Below are 22291 nucleotides of genomic sequence, written 5' to 3' on the forward strand. Positions count from 1 at the left end.
TCCTGCAGACGTTTCATTACCAGGCTAGGTAACATCATCAGTGCATGGGAGAGTGGAGTTTGTTGGCAGTAAAGATGTACTGATGATGTTACCTAGGCTGATAGTGAAATGTCTGCAGGAAAACAACCCAATTCAGGGAGCATTAAGAACCCAACAGTTTAACCTTGAGCTGCATATATCCTCTACAACTGGGACAATTTATACCGGTATGGGCAATTTATTTACAATCAATAAACATTCAAAATCTCATCTCAGTAAGCTACACAGCACCTTTGGACAGAAAGTCAAGATTCATAGCATGCAAAAGGAGAAAACGAACTGAAGCTAAGAGTTATAATGACTGAGTTTGTGAATGAGGTTTAGTTTGAATTAAACATTTCCTGGATCAGACTACAACTCACATTTTTAGCTGTTACACTCCAGTCACTCATTTATTTCAGATATTATAATCTGCCCTGTTTGCCAAATGGCACTGGAGCAGCACACAGCATTAAAATATTAAAAATACATAAACAGCCCTAGAAGCAAAAAGAGTTGGATAGTCCTAAAGCAACAGCAAATACATCAGCAGCAAATGAAAAGCCCAGCCACATAGTCCTGCGTCATCCCGAGAGACTCTTTTTTCCCACCTCCTGATGGGGAAAAAACAAGGAGGAAGCCAAGCAATTTTCACTAAGAACCACATTGTGTAAAGTGGGGTCAAATGCTTAAAAAGCCCCAAAATGTTTTCACCAAGCTCACCTGAGCAAGGAACAGCATCAGTAGGATACCATTACTTGGAGACTAACCGTTATGCAGGTCACGGATGGGAAAAGGTAACTTCTAAATTGGGGGGCACACTTTTAATGGCTAGGGGCTCACTTGGGGGCTAAAAAGGAAAGAAGCAAAGGCAAATATGGATAGGATTGGATTTTTTGGTATCTTATATGCATCTGAGTTTTTTGTTTATTTATCTTCAACTGTGTTATGCCTACTTTAAGGTTTCGACTGAAACTTTAGAGAATTCCTTGCCGAAAAATGAATCAGCAGGGTCTGCAGCACCTTGCTGTTTTCGTCATGCTACAAACTCTACCCCTTTTGCATGTGCTTGCATCTCACAGAACCTGTAAAAGGGGAAGGGTCTGCATCACAATGTCAGGAACTAGAAAGGCAAACGATTTCTATGATATGAAGAGAAACCAGAGTGTGATGCCACTATGTTGCTCTCACCATCTCACACACACACACCCTGGCTTGACTTCCCCATTGTCATCCATTTTTAGCAATTATGGCAGCAATCATAAGTCCTGGGGCCATAAGTTGCCCATCCCTGTTCTAAAATATCCAAGTGGATACTAGGAGTTGGCATCATCAGGTACCTGCTGAAGTTCATGCCCTGGTGGAGAGCCAACTGACATACTTTGGAAAGACCAGTCTTGTTGCTCCTTCTACTTATTGTTTCTGCCTTTTCAATTATCTTGTCCAAGTGAACAACTCTTGTAGTACATACTGGTTCCAGAATGTAGTACATACTAGTCCCAGAAGGAAAAGAAGCAAGTAATTGCAGCAAGGATGAAATGAGGAGCACCCTTGAGGATAGCCTGAGAGCATCTTGCCTAAGAGTCTCCCAAAACCTGGAGCTAATCCTGTGGCACATATAGTAACCTGGAGATATATTTACACATAAGTTACATTTACTAACTTGCTGTAAAGAATGGCCCAATAGCTTTGCAGGAATTTTTGAATCAAGTGTCCTAGATCCAGTTTCATTGGGCTATTAAAGATTGGAGCTTCGACTTGGAGAAGAATGAGGAATGCTAAACGTCAAGTTTCAGGACTGAACAGAGCAGCAGGGTAGGGTTAAAGATACATCATCATCAAGAGAAGAAGCTGTGGCACCCACCATGGAAGGTCAGATTGAGATATACGGTGACAAAGACTATGAGATACATAGATTCATAACTGAACAAAGAAATATCTGTGTTCTTCTATAAAATAACACTTTCTTCAACTTCAAACAAATGCCTCTGTGTCAGCAGGACAGGACTGAATCTACCAGAGGAACACCAAGAAACAATAAGGAGCAAGTTGAGCATTCCTGAGATTTGCAGAAATACTCTGACAAGAAATAAGGATGAGGAAACTTCATCTGCAAATCGTCCCAATCAGAATTCGACATGCAACAGCAGCTATGGAATTGGGGGAGGAAAAACATGAAAGATTGGAGGAGGAGAGAGGGTGAACTGCCTAACTTGAATGGCTGTCTGGAATCTTATGTAACAGCGCTGCTGTAGTGCGTAGGGCTATAATGCAACAGTTTTTGCAGACACTACTTGTCAATGTCCTCTAACAGAAAGACTTACTTGATGTAGGTTTACCCCAAAGATAGTTGCAGTGGGAGGGGGGGGGGGAGGCTTATAGATGTAATTATTGGCCATTATTTCACTATAGAATCAACCTGCTATATCTTGGATTAAAGGTCCCAAAATTACAACCATGACAACTTTTGCTGGCTCAGAATTATAGACGCATAGTTTAATGTCTGCAGACTTCCAACTGGGAGATGGCTTGTGGTATACTGAATTACCAAGGCTCTTTTTATGAAAAGGTAAAATAAGAGGATGCTGTCTCATTTCTACATGTCTTTCATCTTCTGTACTTAAACTACCTCCACAGGTTGTACAATGCATAACTGCAGCATCTCCAGTGAGGAAACCTCCTACCTGACCTTGGCTGATCTTAAACAAGCTAACCAGACCTGGTTAATATTTGGAATGGACACCACCAGGACATTCTAGGATTGGAGGTTAGTCTGAGCAGTTAAAAAAAAAATCCATCCCAGAGGAAGGCAATTACACACACGTTCATAGAGTCTGCAGGAGTTAGCTTAATTTGGTGAGATTCTTTATCTTTGCTTATCAAGATGAAGATGTACCCCTGATTTTTTTTTTTCAAAGTCCTATACTCTCTTGAGCAAATTCCTTGGGTTTGCAAAAAGGGACTCTTATTCTCTGTAATAACTTGCACCCAGCTTTTCTCCTGAACAAGATTGTAACAGCAATTTGCTTTCCCACATGCAAGGCTTAAGAATGAGCATTGGTCTATGGACGCAAAGCTCTAACCAACGTGCTCATTTACACCTGCTTTATATCATACCAACTTTGCATGGGCAGTATTAGGGGCAGACTGAAGCTTTCTCAATGAAAAACCATTATTTTGCACAGATTAGAATCTTAAGGGGATGTGAGTTTTGGAAACAAAGAGCCTAAGGAAAACAAGCAGAGGAGAAACAAGCAAAAATGTTCAGGATAAAGCAGATGGAACTTGGAGAAGTGGGGGAAGGGAATGTAAACCTAGTTGTCACCCATTGGGGGGAGACATACAAATTTAATAATAAATGGGTGGCATACAAGTTTAATAATAACTAAAAATAAAAATAAATCAATAAAATGTAAACCTACTTTCTTCACCTGAAATGTTCTCCCCACTCTTGTGAACTCACTTTCTTCAGCATGCTAGTTTCCAAAGTTCCAGTAGGAAGAAAGTGTTGTTTCACTACAGTGGGATGCTGATTAATTAGGCTTCAAATGAGTACATCTCTGATTTACTGCAAGTTCACACCCCATTACGCAAAGAAAGCGTGTGGGAGTTCCAAACACTATTTAATTTGAGGGTTACCCCCACCCCAACCCTAGCAGCATCTTCATGGGAATCAGCCTTCCTGATGATGAACAATGGATAAATAAAACTTGTTTGCTAAGTTGAAGAGTATTCTTTCTTATTACTATTATTATTTAAGGAACCAGCCACTCCTTCCTCCAACACAGAGAACAGAGGACTCTTTTGGCATTTGGAACAAGACATTTTCCCCCCAACAACACCATAAAAATAAACTAAAGGGGTTTTTTTTGCTGTTGTTGCTGGTGGCGGCTGGTTGACTTTGGAGAGGATTTTTTTCCTGGCAGAAAAAGGGGACTGAAATGCTGAAATGTTAGGGGCACTGTCCCAAAAGAGCAGGACAGTAGAGAATTTTGTAGAACTATTTAAAGAGCGGTGGGAGCAGAAGAGCCTCAGAAGCAACCACAGAAGTTGCAAAACGGCTTGGGAACTCTTCAAGTATCAGCTGCAAGCTGTAGTAAGAAGTGGGGAGGACATAAAGCCAGATTGCACCCACTCAGCTTGTTTGTCTCAGATTTTCTAGACCATGAAGTCTGCAAAGCCTTTTTATGTGAGCAGGATCTTTCTCAGCACAACAGAATGAATAGCAGAAAAAAGGGCAAACAACTGAGTACTGAAGAGAGGATAAGGAGCCATAAATCAAGTTGTGAGGAAACATTCAGCCATATTCCTCACTAAGTCAGTTTTTTCCGCTATCCCCTGCATATAGATCTGTATATGACGGACTGAGAGAGCTCAGTTCAGACGTTGGCAAGCTCTGCTTTCCTAATCTGTAGACTGTGCTAGAAAGCTTCCTTTACCAGGTCAGACTATTCTTCAGTTTAGTTCAGTTTGCCAGCTATCCAGTGGTAGCTCCATCTCCTCTGGTGGGAGTGTTTCCCAGAGCCCTTGATACTCATTTATTAAAAAAGAAAAGAAAAGAAAAGAAAAGAAAAGAAAAGAAAAGAAAAGAAAAGAAAAGAAAAGAAAAGAAAAGAAAAGAAAAGAAAAGAAAAAAAAAGCTGTAGAAGCTAGGACTTGAAGTGTATGCAAGCACAGCATGGCCTCTGCACTGAGATATGGTCCATCTGTATTATTATCCAGATACCTGCTGGAATATTCTGTGTGACCTCTTCATCCCAATCTGTCTGCTACAAAGGACAGACCAACTGTGCAGCTTGGACATTCCTTCTCTCTCTCTCTCTCTCTCTCTCTCTCTCTCTGTCCCTGACACACACACTGATTGCGCACTCTCTTAATTGTTGAAAGCAAGACATAAACTCACATTCAGGTTTTGCTCTCCATTGTACTGCTGTGCAGACCTGCTGACCAATTTGCTGGTAAACAGCCTTTCAATTTACAAATGGAGTGCACTGGACTTGCATTCTTGCTTGAATTAGTTTTTACTTTCCCAAAATCTCATCTAAGGTAACAGTAATGACTTTTTCATACCAAAGGACAAAAACTGTTTGCATCATGATCTGATAAAGGAGACCAATTAGGAACGGAGGCTTTCATCAGTTATCTTTAAATAATCTCAGCGTTATGCACATTGTGGAATCAAGTTACACCCTGGGTTCATAAGTTACTCTCAATTTTCTTTTTTAAATAAAGGAAGAGTGAAAAGAACATTTATCCGGCTGCACAGTATAACAAGTAACTCAGCAGGTAGTACCTGCAAGAATTCAGAAATATATATATAGTCTCCTTATCATGTAAGTGAAATCAGAACTTAAACCAAGATAAATCTGAAACACGTCATATTGCTCTAATGAGCTGCTTAATCCTGCGCTCTCCTTTTCTCCTGCTAGGTACTCAATGGCATGTCCTAAAATGACTCTTCTTCACTGACTGATAGACTGCTGGGCATAATCAAGACCATTACTTCCAAGTAGCTACTGGGAAGTTTGTATGCAACTCACATCTGAAGATAGCCAACACCCTTTGTTTTCTATAGGTTTCAGCAAGAAACCTTTGGTGGACAATTTGTATTCAAAGAATCAGTACTGAAAACTGCAGGGGTAAGTGAGATTGGGATTGGGATAGTGGGGTCAGGGAAGGGGAGAAGTGACCAAAACACATTCCTGAATTCACAGGACTTAAATCTGTCATATCCAGTTAGAAGGCACTGATTAGCCAAAACAAAAAAACAACTATGCAATGACAGATCTCTTTTGTACTTGTATGGGAGACCCCCAGAACTCTCAGCTAAGGTGGAAAGTTGGAAAGAACATCCTGGAAGAAAGGAACAGTAAACCAACCCCATATTGTAGCAAGAAAACAATACAGATCATGCCCTCACCACAAATCAAGCTCAGCTCAAGAGCAACTTACTCCTGCAACCAAGTCTCGGCTATATCTACCATCTCCTAACTGCACTTTCCTTTACTGCTGCTGCTTCTTGTTTTTTTCCAGCCACATAACAGATGCAATTCAATAACTTTCCTAACCTACTATGAAGATCTCTACGTTCCTTTACTAATTTTATATTTTTAAGGTAAGGAATGTGGAATGGCACCACCTGTTAGTTTCTCTCCAAATCTAACTGAATGCCAACAATTAATTATGACATGTTACAACATTCTAACATTGTTTGGTAGGAATTAAGATGCAATCCATGTGCCATGATGGCACACTTAAGATTTAAGTGTGTGCACGCTCTGGACGCCATAATGAGCTACATTTCCCTAATCCATCAAGCATATTCATCATAAAGTATGATCCGTACATGTAGGAACAGGGTCATTCATGTAACAGCCTATATCTCTCTGACCTTTCAGATTGCGCATTGCTGTGTTCCTTCTCTCCTTCGACAAGTTATCTCCTCTTTATCTCTATTGCTGTTTTTTAATTTTTCATCCAGTTCTATCCTTTCTTCATAGGGAAATTCAACATTTTGGGGAAGGGAGTATTTTAAAGAAGTTATTGTAAACAGAATGACTGTAGATGAGCAGGGCACCAAAACAAAACAACCTCATCATTTAAAAGATATGGCTGTCAACTTAAAAAAAAAATGTATAATTGTACACACTCAATCTTACAATATATTCTGCTTACCCACTGTGAATGTATGAACTTCCAAGTTTACATGCCCCTACATGTTCCATCAATCTTGCTCAACAGAGCCAAAGACCTGTTAGCATAACTGGTGGGATCTATAGTTGAACAGATCCAGAGAGCACTAGATTGCAGTCACTGTTCTTCTCCATTCTTGTTTGTCAGACCACATCTGGAATATTGCATCCAGTTCTGAACACTGCATTTTAGGAAGGGCATTGAAAAACTGGAGTGCATCAAGAGAAGACCAGCCAAGTTAAGAAAGGGTCTAGAAGAAAACATAAGGGACAATGGAGGCATTGGGTATGTTTAGTCTGAAAAAGACGGTGAGGAAATATGATAGCTGTCTTCAAGTATCTGAAGTGTCATCATGCAGAGGACAGGTTTAGGATTAACAAGAATTTCTGTTCTGTTGAACAGATTGAACATTGAACAGATGTTTTATGAGATGGTAGACTTCCTTTCATTGAACTGTCTAAACAAAAGCTAGATAGTCACCTGTCTGAGATGTGGCAACAGTGGATTCCTGCATTGGGCACCTGGCTAAATTAGACGATCTCCAAATTTACTTCCAACTCTAAGATTCTATGAGGATGTGATATGAGTCAAAGATTCATGTACCCTTGTATGGCATCCTTTAGCTGGAGGTGATTTTTCAGGAACCTAGGCAGGAATCTTTTCCTGCTGTTTTTGTGATTCTTACAATCTTGCATGTTATGATTCTGGTGATTGACTCTAGGATTTTTAAGACTAAGTGCACGTCCCCCCACTATAATGTGCTATCTAGAAGAACACCAAATTCTCTACCTTGTGGTCAAGATGAAGTGCTTTTAAAACTGCAGCCTTAAACTGGACCTATCTGGAAGTCAATCTCACTCAAATGCATTTATCTCCAAGCACGTGTATCTAGGGTTTAGATACTGATATTCACACATTAAGTATTTTATATCAACTGGATTGTGTTCTGTATTTATTCTGGCAATTTCTGCTCCAGCTTTCCCTTTACTACCATCTTAGGCCCTCTAATCTTTCTGCTCATCCTTGGATGTGTACCTCATCTAATTTTTTTTTTAATGAGTCCTGTTTCTTTATTGTTGTTGTTGTTTTAATTCTGGCAACGTGAACTCAAGTCCACAAAGTTTATACTACAATAAATCTTTCAGCTTTTCAAATGCCGCAAAAATCCTGTTTCTTCCAGCCTATTCTCATGAAGGATAATTTCAAGAAGACTCAAACTGCCAGGGGAAGAGGTTGAAACAGGAGACATATATAAAGTCAGACCTCTACACCTTACGAATTTGAAAACCAAAAGAACCCCCACCCCAAAAAAAACCTTTACAGAAATGTCCAATCATCCAATTTACAAGACTATGGCAAGGAGAGAATCAAGAGCAAGGAGAATGTCCTACCTGTAATCCTGTTCCAAAAAGTTTCATTCTCCTTTCCCCCACACACTTTTTTTGATTTTTGGCCAGTTGCGGGGTCCAGAGAACCTGGAAACCAAGGTTGCAGAGTAAAGAAAACAGATTGCGAGGGAGTCAGAATCCAGCAGTAACCTCTGTATCTTGTTCTTCCATATCTTTCCAAAAAAGAAGAGGGAGGGAGGGAGGGAGGGATAAAAAAGCACATTAGTTCATGGTGAAGATGGGAAGAGCAAAGCCCAAGCTACTATCCTAGGTGCCTTGACTAGAGTAAATTTAAAGGGATTTCTTTCCGAGTAAACAAAATGTGCATAGGCTGTTGCTGCGCCGCTGAAACCAGATGCTTCCCCCGTCAGTCTTTTGACAGGGGGAAGAAAAAAACAAAACTAACCCCCCCCCCCCCCCCAACATCTTTCTCAGAAATTTGCATCCCTGCTTTACCCCGGACTAATCCCCTCGCTCGAGCCTTAACCTCAATCCCCATTTCGCCTCAGGAGCTGGCAGCGTCCCCGCCGATTCGCTCCGAAGCCTTTTGGCTCCCCTCGCCGGTTTGTAGACCGCCACCAGTGCCCAACCGATTGGTCAGCCTAAAACGCACCCAAACCCGGGGCGAGCCCGTGGCCAAGAGGACCGGCTCGGACGGCTGGCCGCTCCTCTGCCCTCCTCTGTCTTTCTCGCGCGCGCGCGCCCGCCTAGACACGCATTTTGCCTCCTGTATCGGTCCTGCTCCGAATTAAAGCTGTTTTTCCAAGAGCCAAACACCCGTTCCAAACAAGCTGCCCAGGGGAGGTTTAGAATATTCAAGCAGACCTGCCAGCCTCAAGGGGCATCTTAGATGGAAAAAGCCCCCAAACCAAGAGCAACCCCCTTCGTGCCCTTCCCCAAAGTTCGCGACCAAAAGAAGCCTCGTTTCCACCTTCGTGGGAGAGCGAGCGCCCAGGAGGTGAGTGGGTCGGGGCGATCTCCTTTGCATGGGAGTTGAATGGCAGGGCAGAGCGGCGGCGGCGGCGGCGGCGGCGGCGGCGGCGGCAACTCCACTCGTTCGCTCCGCTCCGCCGCCGTTTCCCCTGCGCGCCCGTCGCGGCGTTTGCAGAGGCTTGCAGAAAAGGGGTGGAGGAAGGCGCACAGGGGAGCGCGGGCGAGCTTTGCCATTTTCTTTCCCTCGGACCGGATTAGCCGCTTCTCATCCAATGGCAATGTCCGGAGCTGCTGATTGGAAACCATCCCCATTTTTATTTTTTTTTTAAATCTGCTCTCTGAGAGCCTCAGCCGCAAATTCCAGTTTGGGGGGGAAAGGGTGGATCCATTGACCTGCGACCACTGAAAGCAATGTGGGCTGAATTTACTTTTGGAAACAAAACGCCACCTGCAAGTCTGGCAGTGCCATTTATATTACTGAATGACAATGCCCAGGGAGTTATATTCAGTGTGGGGTTAACACACTGTACAGTACACCGGCTGTACAGTAGTGCACATTTTTCAGAACCATAACCTTTTTTTTTAAGTGTTGCAAAGTGCTTCATTGTAAATGATTACAATCTGATTTGTCAATGCCTCCCACAGAGATATCACTCTGATCCAGCAAACATTGTAAATAACAGAAGACCTCTGAATTTAAAGGGTAGGGACTTCAGTGCCACAAAGGCTCAATCTGGATATCTAATATGATCAAAAAGGCCACAGATAGGTTGCAGCTAACAAGATTTCATTTAAATTGGAGGAAAAACGTTGAGATGGTAAGATCTGTACAATAGCAGGACAGTCTACCTAAGGTGGTTGTGGGGTTGTGGGCTCTCCATCTCTGGAGGTTTTTCAGAAAAGCCTAGACAGCCACCACTCATGGATGGTTTAATTGATTTTTCTGCACATTGCAGAGGGTTGGACTAGAAATTCCTTGTAGTGGCTTCCAACTCTACAATTCTATGATTCTGTGACTCACATACAGCTGATGCCCCGCACTATAAAATTCCATACTGAAAGCTGAATATCTGTTGTATTAACTATTGTATCTTATTTCAGAGCAGCTGAAGAATGTTTTGCTTTTAGACTCCAGTTTTCTGTTATGAATCACTTTGGAAAAGTAATAATTAGTGATTAACTGCATCCCTCTAAGGTCTAAATCCAAATTTCCTAAAATATTGGTTGAAAATTTACAGATCTCTCTGATGAGGTTAAACAGGATGTAAAGACCTACTTTATTTAACAACGTATCTGTGAATAAACCAGTTAGCCAGATTCACTATATCATTAACACTGGTTTACAATCCATAATGGCTGGGTTCAGATAATACACTCTACCAACAGAAACAGTAGAAACAGTCTACTGTATTTCTCATTTATCTATAAATTGAATCTAGTGCTACCAAGGCTTCTTTCCTTCCTTCCCCATAAACCCTTTCCCAATTATCACCTACCACCACTTATCATCAGTAGACATCTGTTGACATCTTGACCCATTTCCAAGTTAGGAAAAACATGATACTTTCTAAAGTGTTTTTGCTCCGAGCTTGTGTGGAGACCCCATTTCTCTTGCTGGAGAAATCAATTGGCCAGATAAAAGAGCAATAAAAATCTATATCAAGAGTAATTTGTCTGCTGGAGTAGTGGACTCAAATGACCAAATGCAAAAAGGAAGAGAGTTCCTGCACTTGTAATAATGGTAGAGAAATGAAAGCTTCAGGAGGTCTTTCTTGTCATGGGGTGCCCTTCCAACATGACAGTGAAAGGTCTTGTCTTCTGTATTGGCCTTGGGAACTTGCCAAGATTCTCACCTTCGACACGGACCGAGAACTAAGATGATCTCATCTGATCCAGCAAGGTTTCATTAACAAGTAGTTGACTCTTTTAGGCCCAGCAAGCCAAATGCTATTTTTTTCTTCAATCCATTGCCAAGGGGTTTGTTTTATTTCAAACAATTTAGTGTACTGAAATATTCACAAAGCTCTGGCACCCTTACAAACAGACAGGAGCAAGGAGATCCATTTGGGTGAATAACAGTTCATTCTCCTTGGGTGTAAACCATTCCTTTCTAATTAATAGTCGTTACAGGAAAAGAAGCATTAACTTGACTTGAGGGAATGTGTTGCTGCTTCATCAGAGCGTGAGCTAGATACATAAACATAAAGCATTTGCGGATATTTTTTAAATGGTATGTTTGAAATAAAACTAGCTTCCAAAAGTTTCTTTTACGGAACTAACATTATTGAAAGTTTTTTGTTTTGTTTTGTTGTGGCCCTTGAAGGCCTCTCAGCACGTAATTGCTGAAAATTAACAGCACCATTTCCTACCAATTTAGAGCGAAACACATGAACACTGTAGTAAAAACCTTAAAATAAACATATCTGAGGAGGGCAAAATCAAACTCCCAGTTCTGTCCATATGTAGGAAGTGGCTCCACTCTCATTACGGCTTGACTCCCCTACAGGTGGCCCATTTGGTATCTTCCATCCCCAGGAGTAGGGAATGGCTTATATTCATGTACTACCTGTTAAGAAAAAGTCTCGTTTGCACAACCAAGGTTCAACTGGAGAGGACTACATAGACACTAGTCTAACGCTCTTCCAAAGAACATAATGGATGGGCCCATCAAGATAGTTTTAGTGGCTCACATTGCTCTGCAAACTCAGCCAGAGTTTGTTTATGATCCAATGGCAGCATTGTGTTTTACCTGCTTACTAAATTAATTCATTTTCTGGGTTCAGAGGTTAACTAAACTAGACTAACCACGCTGAGAATGTTGCACAAATACATCTGCTAACTCTTCATCTGATGTGGATAAGTGTATTATGTGAACTCCGAGAACTGAATTACTTAAGTAAACCATGGTTCACTTAATATGTTATATGAATATACCCACAGTGTAGTAAGCCGTGCTTTCTTTTAATTATGCTAAGCTGCAGTGCAGTTCAAATCCAAAAGTCATGGATTTATGGCTTGGTCCATATCAGACCATTGAGACCCCTGACTCAGTATTGTCTCCACCATATATGGCTATCTGAAAGTCCTCCAGGTATAGCTGATCTCCCAGCATCCTCAGTTCAACCATTTCTGGAGAACCAGAGATTGCCCAAGGACAAACAGAAGATCAACCAGTATTTACCAATCTGATTAAAATTCTAAATTATGCTATGGAAGTTAAGACAATTTGGCAGTAAGTAATAAAGCTGAGTAATGGTTCAGATTTCAGAATGCAGAAAAGCAGACATAGCATCTACTTCCAACTCTTTCAGGCAGTCACATCTTTTCCTGAGATCATGTGCAGAAGAGAGCTGTGTGGTCCCAGACAAAGATGCAGCTGCTTTAAAGAATTATAGACAGGTGTTGCGTCCATGTTCTTGCTCACTCCAATACACCTGTTGGGAATCAAATACAAAGCATTAGACAGCCCTAATCAGCAAGAATTGACTTAAGAGTCTGATTCTGATACATAAAAGCACTTTCTTGGGGATCAGCATTTTTCAGTTCTATATATGTGTTTGCCTTTTCACCAGATTCCAGCTAGCTTTCCAACAAACCAGCCAAGAAAAGCAAACAAAAGAATAATGACCCTGAAAAGCCAATGCTTTCAAAGCTGAAGTGCCTAAACCTGGTCTACGCTTACTGAAATAGTTTTCCAGAATTCCAGGCATGAATCTTCCCCAGCTCTAAATAGATTGTAAACATTCTTTAGTTAGTATACTTATGAATCATACCCTCTGCTTACCAACCAACTAGAGATGATTTTAAATAAAATTGCAATACAAGCAAAATAAAACTAGTGTATCATCAACAAGAATAAACAAAAGACCAAAAACAAGTGATGGCAAAAGGGATAGCCTGACTCTATAGGTAAGCTAGGATACCCCATTCAGTAAGGTGCTACATTTTGAGAAAAAACAAATTAAAACATGCCTTAAGAAGGTCACCTCGAACAGTGTTTCTCAACCTTGGCAATTTTCAGATGTGTGGACTTCAACTCCCAGAATTCAGGCTGGGTAGGGAATTCTGGGAGTCGAAGTCCACACATCTGAAAGTTGCCAAGGTTGAGAAACACTGACCTAGAGCAACAGTTCCTAGCTGCTAATCTAGGGCCATTGTTGGATAACAGAGAATATAGAGAGGGAAGTTAGTGTCAGAGATCAACTCAAGATGGCATCATTAAAGGTTGGATAGTACAGAACATCTTTAGTTCTCTGCGAATGTACTCAAGAGAAGGGCAATTTAACATGCTTTAGGGTGCTGCCTTCAAAAAAGGCCCAGTTTCTCCAGGAATGTGGGGCAAATAACATGCTCTTCCATTCTCAATGCAAATTCCAGGCAGATTGTTACAGAAAGCAGTGATCCTATTTTGGTACTACGACTTCAGAGATGAACTTTTGAAATGTTGCACGTACAACTGTGCTTTAATGCTGAGGAGCAATCTTGCCTTGGCGTCTAAAGTTGCAGAAATAGAGCCAACAGGGTGTAGCAGTTATGGTGTTGGACTAAGTTGCAGTCTACTTCTGCCATCGAGAATCAGTAGGGACATGAGGCCAGTCACATACTCTCAGTCTACCTCACAGGGTTGGTGGGGGTGGAGAATGGAGGATGGAATGCTATGCACACTGCCTTGAGTACCTGGAGGAAAATTTAACAATTTGTTTAGTCGTTAAGTCGTAAATGTAATTTAACAATACATAAATACAATGGGAATAGCTTAGCTTTTTGATTTCCGGGGAAGAAACGGCAAACTGAAGACAGCTCTGCTAAAAGCAGAGCCAATGACTGCAGCAAAATGAAGAGCCAGCAAGTAGACTGATTCTTTAATACTTCCTCTCCAGACAAGGAGAGGACTTGAGATCGCTCACAAGTGCTCCAGACAGTTGCTCCTTGCTAGGAGACCACAAGATGGCAGTCTCTGGCAGGTTTAGAGCTCTTGGAGATGAGGGAATAGCTATCTTGCTCAAACTGAGCTCAGTTCCTTCAAAAGGACACTGGGTTTGCATACTTCCCTTTCTAATAACTTTTGGAAATTGCTTGTTAACTGATTTTCAGCTATTAAGAACCTTTGGAGTGAAAACTCTGAAAGCATCAGGTGAGTTTCCATCAATCCTTAGTGAAATAAGTTTTAAATACAAGTTTAAGGACTTAATTTTTTTTTCCTTCTGGAATAAACAGCAAAAGGGTGATTAGAACTCTGGTTTAGGAAAGTTACAAATGGACTAAAGGTCCAGATGGATTTGAAATAAGATTTTGGAATTAATTTTTAGAAACCTTCCTGTGGGAAAATGCTTTTGTTTTGAATTCTCTTTAAAAAAAATGATAGGATGAGACTTTGAAAGATGGACACTAGAGAAAACCAGAAAGAACTAAAGATTACAATTAAAGGAGAAGAACACTTAAATTTGACTTACTAATACAGAATGAAGCAAAATATTTTACCTTTGGAAACATTGAAGGATATTTTTGAACAATAGACCCAGAAGTTAATTTTAAGAGTGTTTTCCTCTATAGCTAGACTATGTTTAAAATATGTTATGGAAGAGGAACAGGTTTTGCTGGACAAGATTGAGACTGATCTGAAAGTGGATTTAAAAATGACAGGCAACAAGAGTGTAATAGAAAAAGATGCTACACTGGACATACAGAAGAAACTGGCTGATGTCTTAATAATTAAAAGGGATATGCAAATAACAAACCAAAAGAGTAACCTAGATAACTGTCCTATATTGGATTTACAACTTGTTAAAGCTTTGAAGAATTTTGTGAGAAGGGACAAAGAAAAAATGAAAATAAATCAAGTTCTAGGACATTATTTGAAGGGACTAAAGATCAAGATTGTTAGAAGTAAAAGGAAGGAATATAAAGTTGGTTTATCTGATCAATGTTAAAATAGATATGTTGTTATCTCTGTTAACCCTTAATGGACTTTTACTGATCAGGACTGAATGATTTAAAGTTTTAAGACTTTAAGGATTTTTTATAGATAAGAAATGGGATATGGGAAGAAGAGATCATTTGATATATTTTAAGAGAAGGTGATAAGTTACTAAAATTGTTTATACTTGTGGTGATGAAAGTCATTTCTTTCTATATTTCTTTTCTTTTGCTTTACTATAGTCTTATTTTTTCTTTCTTTTCTATTTTTTATTTTTATTCTTTTATTTTTTAGTTTCTATTAGTTTTTATCTTTTTAATTGTAATTTTTAATAAAATTGCTACAAAAAAGGAATAGCTTAGCTTTTCTTGTAGTTTCTAAAGGGTGGGTTTTTTTTTTTTTTTTGGCCTCTGCTAATGGGAGTAGCAACAGCCTAGGCATTGCTTTGCTTGTTTTGTAATGTCCTAAATCTCAGCTGGATTCAAACCTAGTATGGTTTATTTAGCCATGGATTATTAGATAAATCATAGCCAAATGAGCATGTCCGCCAGGCTAAGGCATACGGTATGGTAGACAAAACCTAATGATTGAATTCACACAAAACGTTAAACAAAAGCTATCAAACCACATTATGGCTGAGAGTATTATCTGACCCAGGTCTAAATCATTCTTAAATGCACTTGAACTGGTGATTGTTGGACACTCTGCAGGGAATGCCCTCCTGCCCCTCCCCCTTCCAGTGTCCACCCCCAGGCGTGGTAGAAAAACCCATGTCTCAGAAATCTTCCTTTTTTTAAAAAAAAATGTTCTGATCTCTGAAAAAAGGAAACAGATTTTGCCTTGGCAGATGGTGGGTGGATTTGTACAGTGTGCACAATATGCTAAGCTGTTTGATTTAGTTAACTAAAGTTTATTGGATAAATCATCATGGGCTGGATTTGCACAACACAGGAACACAAACCAAACAAATGACATTCTGGCTTTCTGTAAAGTATGAGCCCAGCCAGAGTGGGAAATAGAAGCACCCTTGGTTGGGGGTTCTCCAGTTGCCAGCAAACAGGCTTCTGGATTAGTTTTCCCAGTAATGAAGCTGAAAGAAAGGAAAAGATCAGATGTTCTTTTCCAAGTGGAATTTTGAAAACATGTCTCTCTGTGCATCACAACTGCCACTGTTCCCCTTGGGCTCTGAGAATGGGAGTAGATGATGACACATGGAATTTATCTGTTTCAATCAACCCCCCAGCACCTAGCCTCTTGTGAAACCTTTGTGGCAAGGTCATCACTAAGTTTGACAAGGTGTAGTGGTGGGGAAGCCTTACACACAATTCTGCTCTTCTTAGTAAGCGCTGTGAATATTTGATTACGCACCTTGATTCCTGCAGCATTAATTAGCCTTCAGTAATTGTATGCACAAATCAGAGTGTTCAATCACAAGGCAGAGGAAGAGGCCTACCTCTGCACACTGAGCCTTTCTGTCTCTTGTCTTGAGGCACAAGTACTTGTGCACCATTTTCCTTTTATATACCAAAACTGGGGGGTGGGAGGGGGGAGTCCTGCTGCACTTAAAGACTATAGTTCACAGCATTAAGTGGGATTTTCTGCTCAATAAACCTTCAGAGGATTGCACCAAGAGCATTATAGGACAGTATTATTTCAGTCTACATTTCGCTACAGTATTTCATGCTGGCTAGGATTTTGAAGAATTGGAATCCTAGAAATGAAAGGCACTAGATTGAAGCAAGCAGTTTTAGTCTTATAAACATGTGTGCGTTTACTCAGAAGCAAGTCCTTCTGTTTCTACTGGACCTTACAGAGGTCACAGAGTGATCTCTGCAAACTTAAATCTTTTTGTGCATTTAAGACTCATCTCTGCACAAATGTGGACAGAATTGAAATATAGTACAGCAAATTTCGGTTTTGATGTTGCACAATCCTTTTCAGTGGACTTTGGAACAGGCTGACCAACACTAGTTGTGGTGTTTGGAGTAGTCAGTCCTCCCACTCTGTTTTCCCCAGGAACTAAGGGCAGTTTTCCCTTCTAAGAATCTCTGCTCTGGCAACTACTGAGAGGCAAATCTGAAGCTATCTAGAAGTGAACACTGTAACATAAAAGCTGAAAGGTTGGAACTGCTGTGTTAGTCCAGCACTCACTGCATTTGTAGCAAGCTGGCAAATGTGATGGTTTGCTATGAAATGTATTAGAGTATCCAAATGCAAAAAGATAGGGTTCTTGTGTCTTTCATAGTTGTGTCTCTCCCTAAAAATGTTGGAAATCACTATAGATAATTCCCTAGAACTATCCAGAATAGTTGTATAGAAGAAATCCTTCTAACTATTAAAATGCATGAGCCCTGCTGAGTCTGGTCATTCTAAAATTCAGCACCAAATCCTTGATCATCCCTCTATCTCAAAGGTTGGCCTGAGCAAGTTACTAACAGGTCTCCCCTCTTTTGAAAAGTTTTATTAACTGCAAAAAGAGCTAAGCCTCTGCATATGCCATCTTCAGATCCTCAGAGAAAGAGTGGGAGTACAAATCTGCTAACCAAATATATATTCTTCCTATATCTAACCCAGGTGATATCATTACCAGCTTTTTAATGGGCCCTTCTGCTCTGTGCCTATAATAAGAACTTGTTCAAGAGCATTTAGCTTAGATAATGCTTAACCATATGCCAAGACCAGTTATTTTCAGGAAATCAAAGTCCTACTAAACACATAAGGTTGGACCAGACTCTGGTTTTAGTTAACCATGGGTAACCATCTCTTGCTAATAGGGCTAAACTCTTCCCTTGATCCCAGATATTGGACAGGCCTTTTACAAACATTCAATTCATTCTACATTATTATACCCAAGGTCTCTGTAAATGTGCAACACTGATCCATGGGGGCCACAGGAAGCATTCTCAGGTCTTTGGATAGGGGGAATTTGTTTGTTTGTTTATTTATTTTTGACATTTCTATCCCGCCACAACTCCAAGACTCTTGGCAGCATTAGTTGATTATTTAGTATTAATGCAAAAATGTAATAGTATGGTTTAAATATATTTTCAGTGGCAAGCACATGAAAAACTATTAAGAAAACATGGGCAATTATTCATTTATGGACTTTATTTTTATTTGGGGGCATTAGTTCTCCAGGTTTCGGATTTGCGCCCACCCCCTTTTCTGATGTGCCTCCTACTACCATACATACAGTATATCCCCCCATGTCTCATCCTCAAAAAACTTCCCCAGCAATGCTTGATATCCAGTGTTATCTACTATAGAACATCATCTCAGAGGAAAAGTGGCTGAGAAAAAGGGAAAAGTACTTTAATGCCTCTTCATGCATTCACTAGCCTTATTACTAGAGTTATGTGAATCAGGCAAAATCTTATTTAAATCATCAGTTCCATTTTGACTGCAGGTAAATCAAATCAATCGGGTCTTCCAAAGCCTGGGTTTACACAATGTTAAAACAAAACCATACTGTAGCTTAGCATAATTTTTTAAGCCCAGCTTAGATACCTGTAATTTTGAAACAATAGCTTACCAATCAATCAATAAAACATATTTGCTTGGGGTTAATTCCCAATGAGACTATAGGAGGAGATCCATGTTAATTTAATGTAGCAAAAAATCAGGAGTGTGGAAGCACCTAACAGATTTTAGTAAACAGCATCAACTTTCGTGGCTCCAGTTCACAAAAACTATGCCTTTTAATAAAGCATGTTGGATGGAAAAGATGCTACCAGACTCCTGATTTTTTTCCCCCAGTGAGCGATGAGGGTCAAGGTATATACTTGCTTGGTAGTGTTGGAGGATTTTTTTTTTTCCCTATTTCCAAAGTATTCCATGATTTTCACCATCTTAAGCCATTTATTGAGAAAAGAAGAAGGAATTTTGCAGACCTATACAGAAGTAATTAAGGGCAACTTGCTAAGTAATGATGGGGGTGAGAAAGTACAATAATCCTATAGGTCCAATATGCTTTTTGAGGCTTGATGGATACTAAACTGTACAACCTTGTTTTATGGAAACAATTTTAAAAAGCAGCCCCTGCTAAGGAGTTGAGCAAGTAAAGGATCAGCACTGTAAAATATCAGGAGAATCGACTTATAGGTAACATTAATTCATGTGAAGATAATTATTATCCAACTCTTTTGGAGCCTGTTGTTATCGTCATTGGTATAATAGCACAGCATCGTTCATCCCATTCAGGGCTTCAGGGAATATCCAAAATGCTCAGATAATTGAATGCTCAGATAAATAGGGGTGGGTGGGTGGAGAGGGGAGGCTTCTCACTTTACAGGTATATTAGCTCAAGCACAGGCAGTTTGTTATGATTTATAAAAAGCAAAATAAAATACTGCATTCTCAAAGGGAAGGATGGTGTTGCACCAATGGGAGTTTGATTTTCAAAATGTGGGGCCAACCACAAGGTACAGCTCACGAATGTTCTTCCATGTAGCTCTGAAGCTGTATTCAGACTGAATGCAAATTCCAGGCCTTGAAGATTATCACTGGAATCTCGGATGCAGGAAATGAAAAAGCCAGTGTAAGCATCATTTGAGAAAATGGTCTGAAAAGCTCCAAGCGGCAGGCATTTGGATCACAGGGTAGTTTCTGCAGAGTCTCACTGTGTACTCTCTTTTATGGAAATGTCTTAGACTGCAACAAAAGAGCTTGATGACCTCAGCCACAGAAACACCAGAAAGTTTGTTGCCCACCCCAAAAGGCTTCTGATGGCTCATCTGTATCACAGTTAAATTTAACAGATTCTTCCTTTCACTAGTGATCCTTACATGTGCAATGTCATTCAAGTAAACCACAGAGCTTGAACATACAGTTCTGCAATATTCTAAGCAAACAACAGTTCGGCGCTTTGCAGGAGTCTTTGTTGTGACAAACTTGCCTTCAAAAAATCGCAAATGCAAGTTTGTAGTGTTAAAAAAAAGTGCAAGTACACAAATTCTATTATTTTAGAGCTTGTTTGGGGTACAATAATTCTATTGCATTTTAGACCTTTCAGGGTGAGGAGGAACCTTTTTGACTTTCTGTAGCATTTTGATGGCGATTGTGTGTAGATCGGAGGGGGAGAGAGAAAGAGAGAGATGAAACAAGCCTTGTGGCTTGCTATAAGGACACTACTAAAAGCAGCCACCCCATAGTGAATCATCCCTGCCTATGCAATGATCTGTAGGAGGAAGGTATTCTTCCTGTGGTTGTCTGGGAATTGGAACTGGGTAAGAAAAGTGAAGCTGATGGGTCCCTGGTGGGATTCTAGCTCATTTGTAAAGCACACTCTTTCCATCTCCAATGGCTACATTTCTTTTTAAAAACAAAATCATACTTCTGACCAAGATCCTGGAGAGGCCAGAGTACTTCAGTCAATGTTAATATAAAAGGACACATACATTACCTTGTGCAGTTTGGGCTTAGCATGTTTTCATGCTTTGTAAACCATGGTTTATGGCTTAGTGAGTTCTGCAAACCTAGCCAAATTAGATGTGTTTATTTGTTTTACAAGCCATGGTTAAATGCAACTAATCTCACCAGATATATTTCCAAAAGATTCCAAACAAGCTATTTCTGACTCACTGGATGGATCTCTTTCCAACTGCCACCAAGATGGAATTGCTGTGTGTTAGACAAGTACTTTGATACTGGTAGATATTGCCTAGTTCCCTTATAATAGGAGTCCTAGTTCCAGGAGAGAAAGAAAAAACCTGGTTCAGCTCTCCCACTCCTTTCCTTTAATCCTGCTGAAATTTGGTATATCTTTCATATACCCTGCCCCCAATTATTTTGCAAGTCCAGCTGTGTTTAATGGGATTCTGTCTTAATTAAATAGAAGGCATACATAGCCATGAAGCTTGGCTCCTCTATAAATGTAGTGAACATGGGAAGCCTGTATTTGATACCTTCCAGAGACAGTGCAATTAAACAGTACTAAGATTGGCAGACCAGGCAGCTTCATCTACTCTTAAGTATGCCAAGAATTGCAGCTTTGGGGAAACACTGCACTCATCACTTGTGGGAAATACTCATTAGGAGTGAGCAATGTTTGCTGACTTTGTTCCAGCCTTGGAAGTGGCACAGATCTCTGTAAATGTGACCTGAGATTGTAGAAAGTTATAACTATAAATATAAGTAAGGGTGATGAGATATTGAAATAATGAGATGTATATACATTTTATGGGTCTGCTAAACAATCAAAATATAAGTATTCACGAAACATGAGGGAACTAGATCTTCAGGGGCAACAGAATTGCTTCAAGGGCATTTGAATGACTGCAAATCTCTTGGAAATTATCCCTTCATCTGAATGTCTAGAGTTCTTGACTGTAAAGCCTCAAAACAACCAAAGCAGCACTATTAAGGCTATCTAACTGGAACATACGCCTGGTTCCTTTGGAGAGAGACAAAGAGAGATTTAATAGAGTTTCTTATTGAAGTTTAACTGTGGAATGACAGTTGCCATCTCTCTTCCCCCAAGTGATGTTGTATCTGACCTTCCCAAACATGTTCTCTCGAGATCTGCACAAAAGCTGTTTAGAAAGCATCGCTGATAAGCTTTCAGGGAGTGAGGAGAGGTATGGGGGAAGTTATTCTGGAAAAAAAATGTTTTAAATTTGCTAGTTGGTGGTTCATGTTCCAAGACATCACATGTCTAACTCACAAACTGTAATTCCATACAGGTACATCTAAGATAAGAGAGACCATAACTTCCACTACTGGCTTTAACTTATTTGCTGCATCTAACATCCAGTCCTACTTGTATCTCCTCTCATTCCCTGCCCACCCTTAGTTCCAGTCCTAGGCTTTATTTTTATTTCACTGCCCTTAATTCAAATCTTGAATTCAAATGCCATATAAGTGAATAATAATAATTTGGTTCTTGCATTCTGCTTCACTACTAAATGTAAAAAGGCAATTTCATGCACAAGGACCTAGATAAAATGCCACTGAAAATTTGAAGACTTAGTTCAGAGTAAATATTCAAGGATTGCATTGTATACCCATGTTTTCCTTTCATTTAACATCACTGCAATTAATTGCATCCTGGACCTCAATCCTAAGGCTGCCTTTGATTCTTTCAAAATGTTCAAATCTTATTTTGCTTTAAGCTCCAGAGACAGTTCATTTGAAGCCCCCCTATATGGTTGCAGTAGCAGCAAGAAACTCCTCACCCTAGCATCTCCTTCTTCTGCCCTTAAGTTCATCCCAGTCCCTTCAGGTCAGTGCTGTCCTCCTCTCCCAGTTCTGTCCCTGGATTTGGAAATGGTGCTGTGTCTTTGGGCTGGTTGACATGCACACTGCCTGAGCAGGAAGCATCATCAGGTGAGGAGGAGAACCTACG

The 22291-nt window shown here is 40.2% G+C and overlaps 1 protein-coding gene across 27 annotated transcripts in view; it reads right to left on the bottom strand.

Annotated features, from left to right (window-relative positions):
- Nucleotides 1-9480, bottom strand: part of CHRM2 (cholinergic receptor muscarinic 2) — a 273908-nt gene extending 264428 nt beyond the window's left edge. For 6 of the 27 annotated variants that reach the window (XR_015796245.1, XR_015796244.1, XR_015796238.1 and 3 more), the window contains exons 1-2: nt 9031-9479; nt 8103-8272 (exon numbers count right to left, since the gene is read on the bottom strand). The gene's annotated coding sequence lies outside the window, so the exon portion shown is untranslated. Of the gene's footprint in view, nt 1-6693; nt 6962-8102; nt 8273-9030 lie in introns of all 27 variants that reach the window. The other 21 variants (XR_015796256.1, XR_015796255.1, XR_015796259.1 and 18 more) reach the window with 12 other exon arrangements.
- Between the last annotated feature and the right edge of the window lie 12811 nt (nt 9481-22291).

The sequence above is a fragment of the Python bivittatus genome, unplaced genomic scaffold, assembly GCF_059951505.1.
Source record: "Python bivittatus isolate LINGU-HERP-01145 unplaced genomic scaffold, Pbiv_v1 ctg000330_np1212, whole genome shotgun sequence".
Classification (NCBI taxonomy): Eukaryota; Metazoa; Chordata; class Lepidosauria; order Squamata; family Pythonidae; genus Python; species Python bivittatus.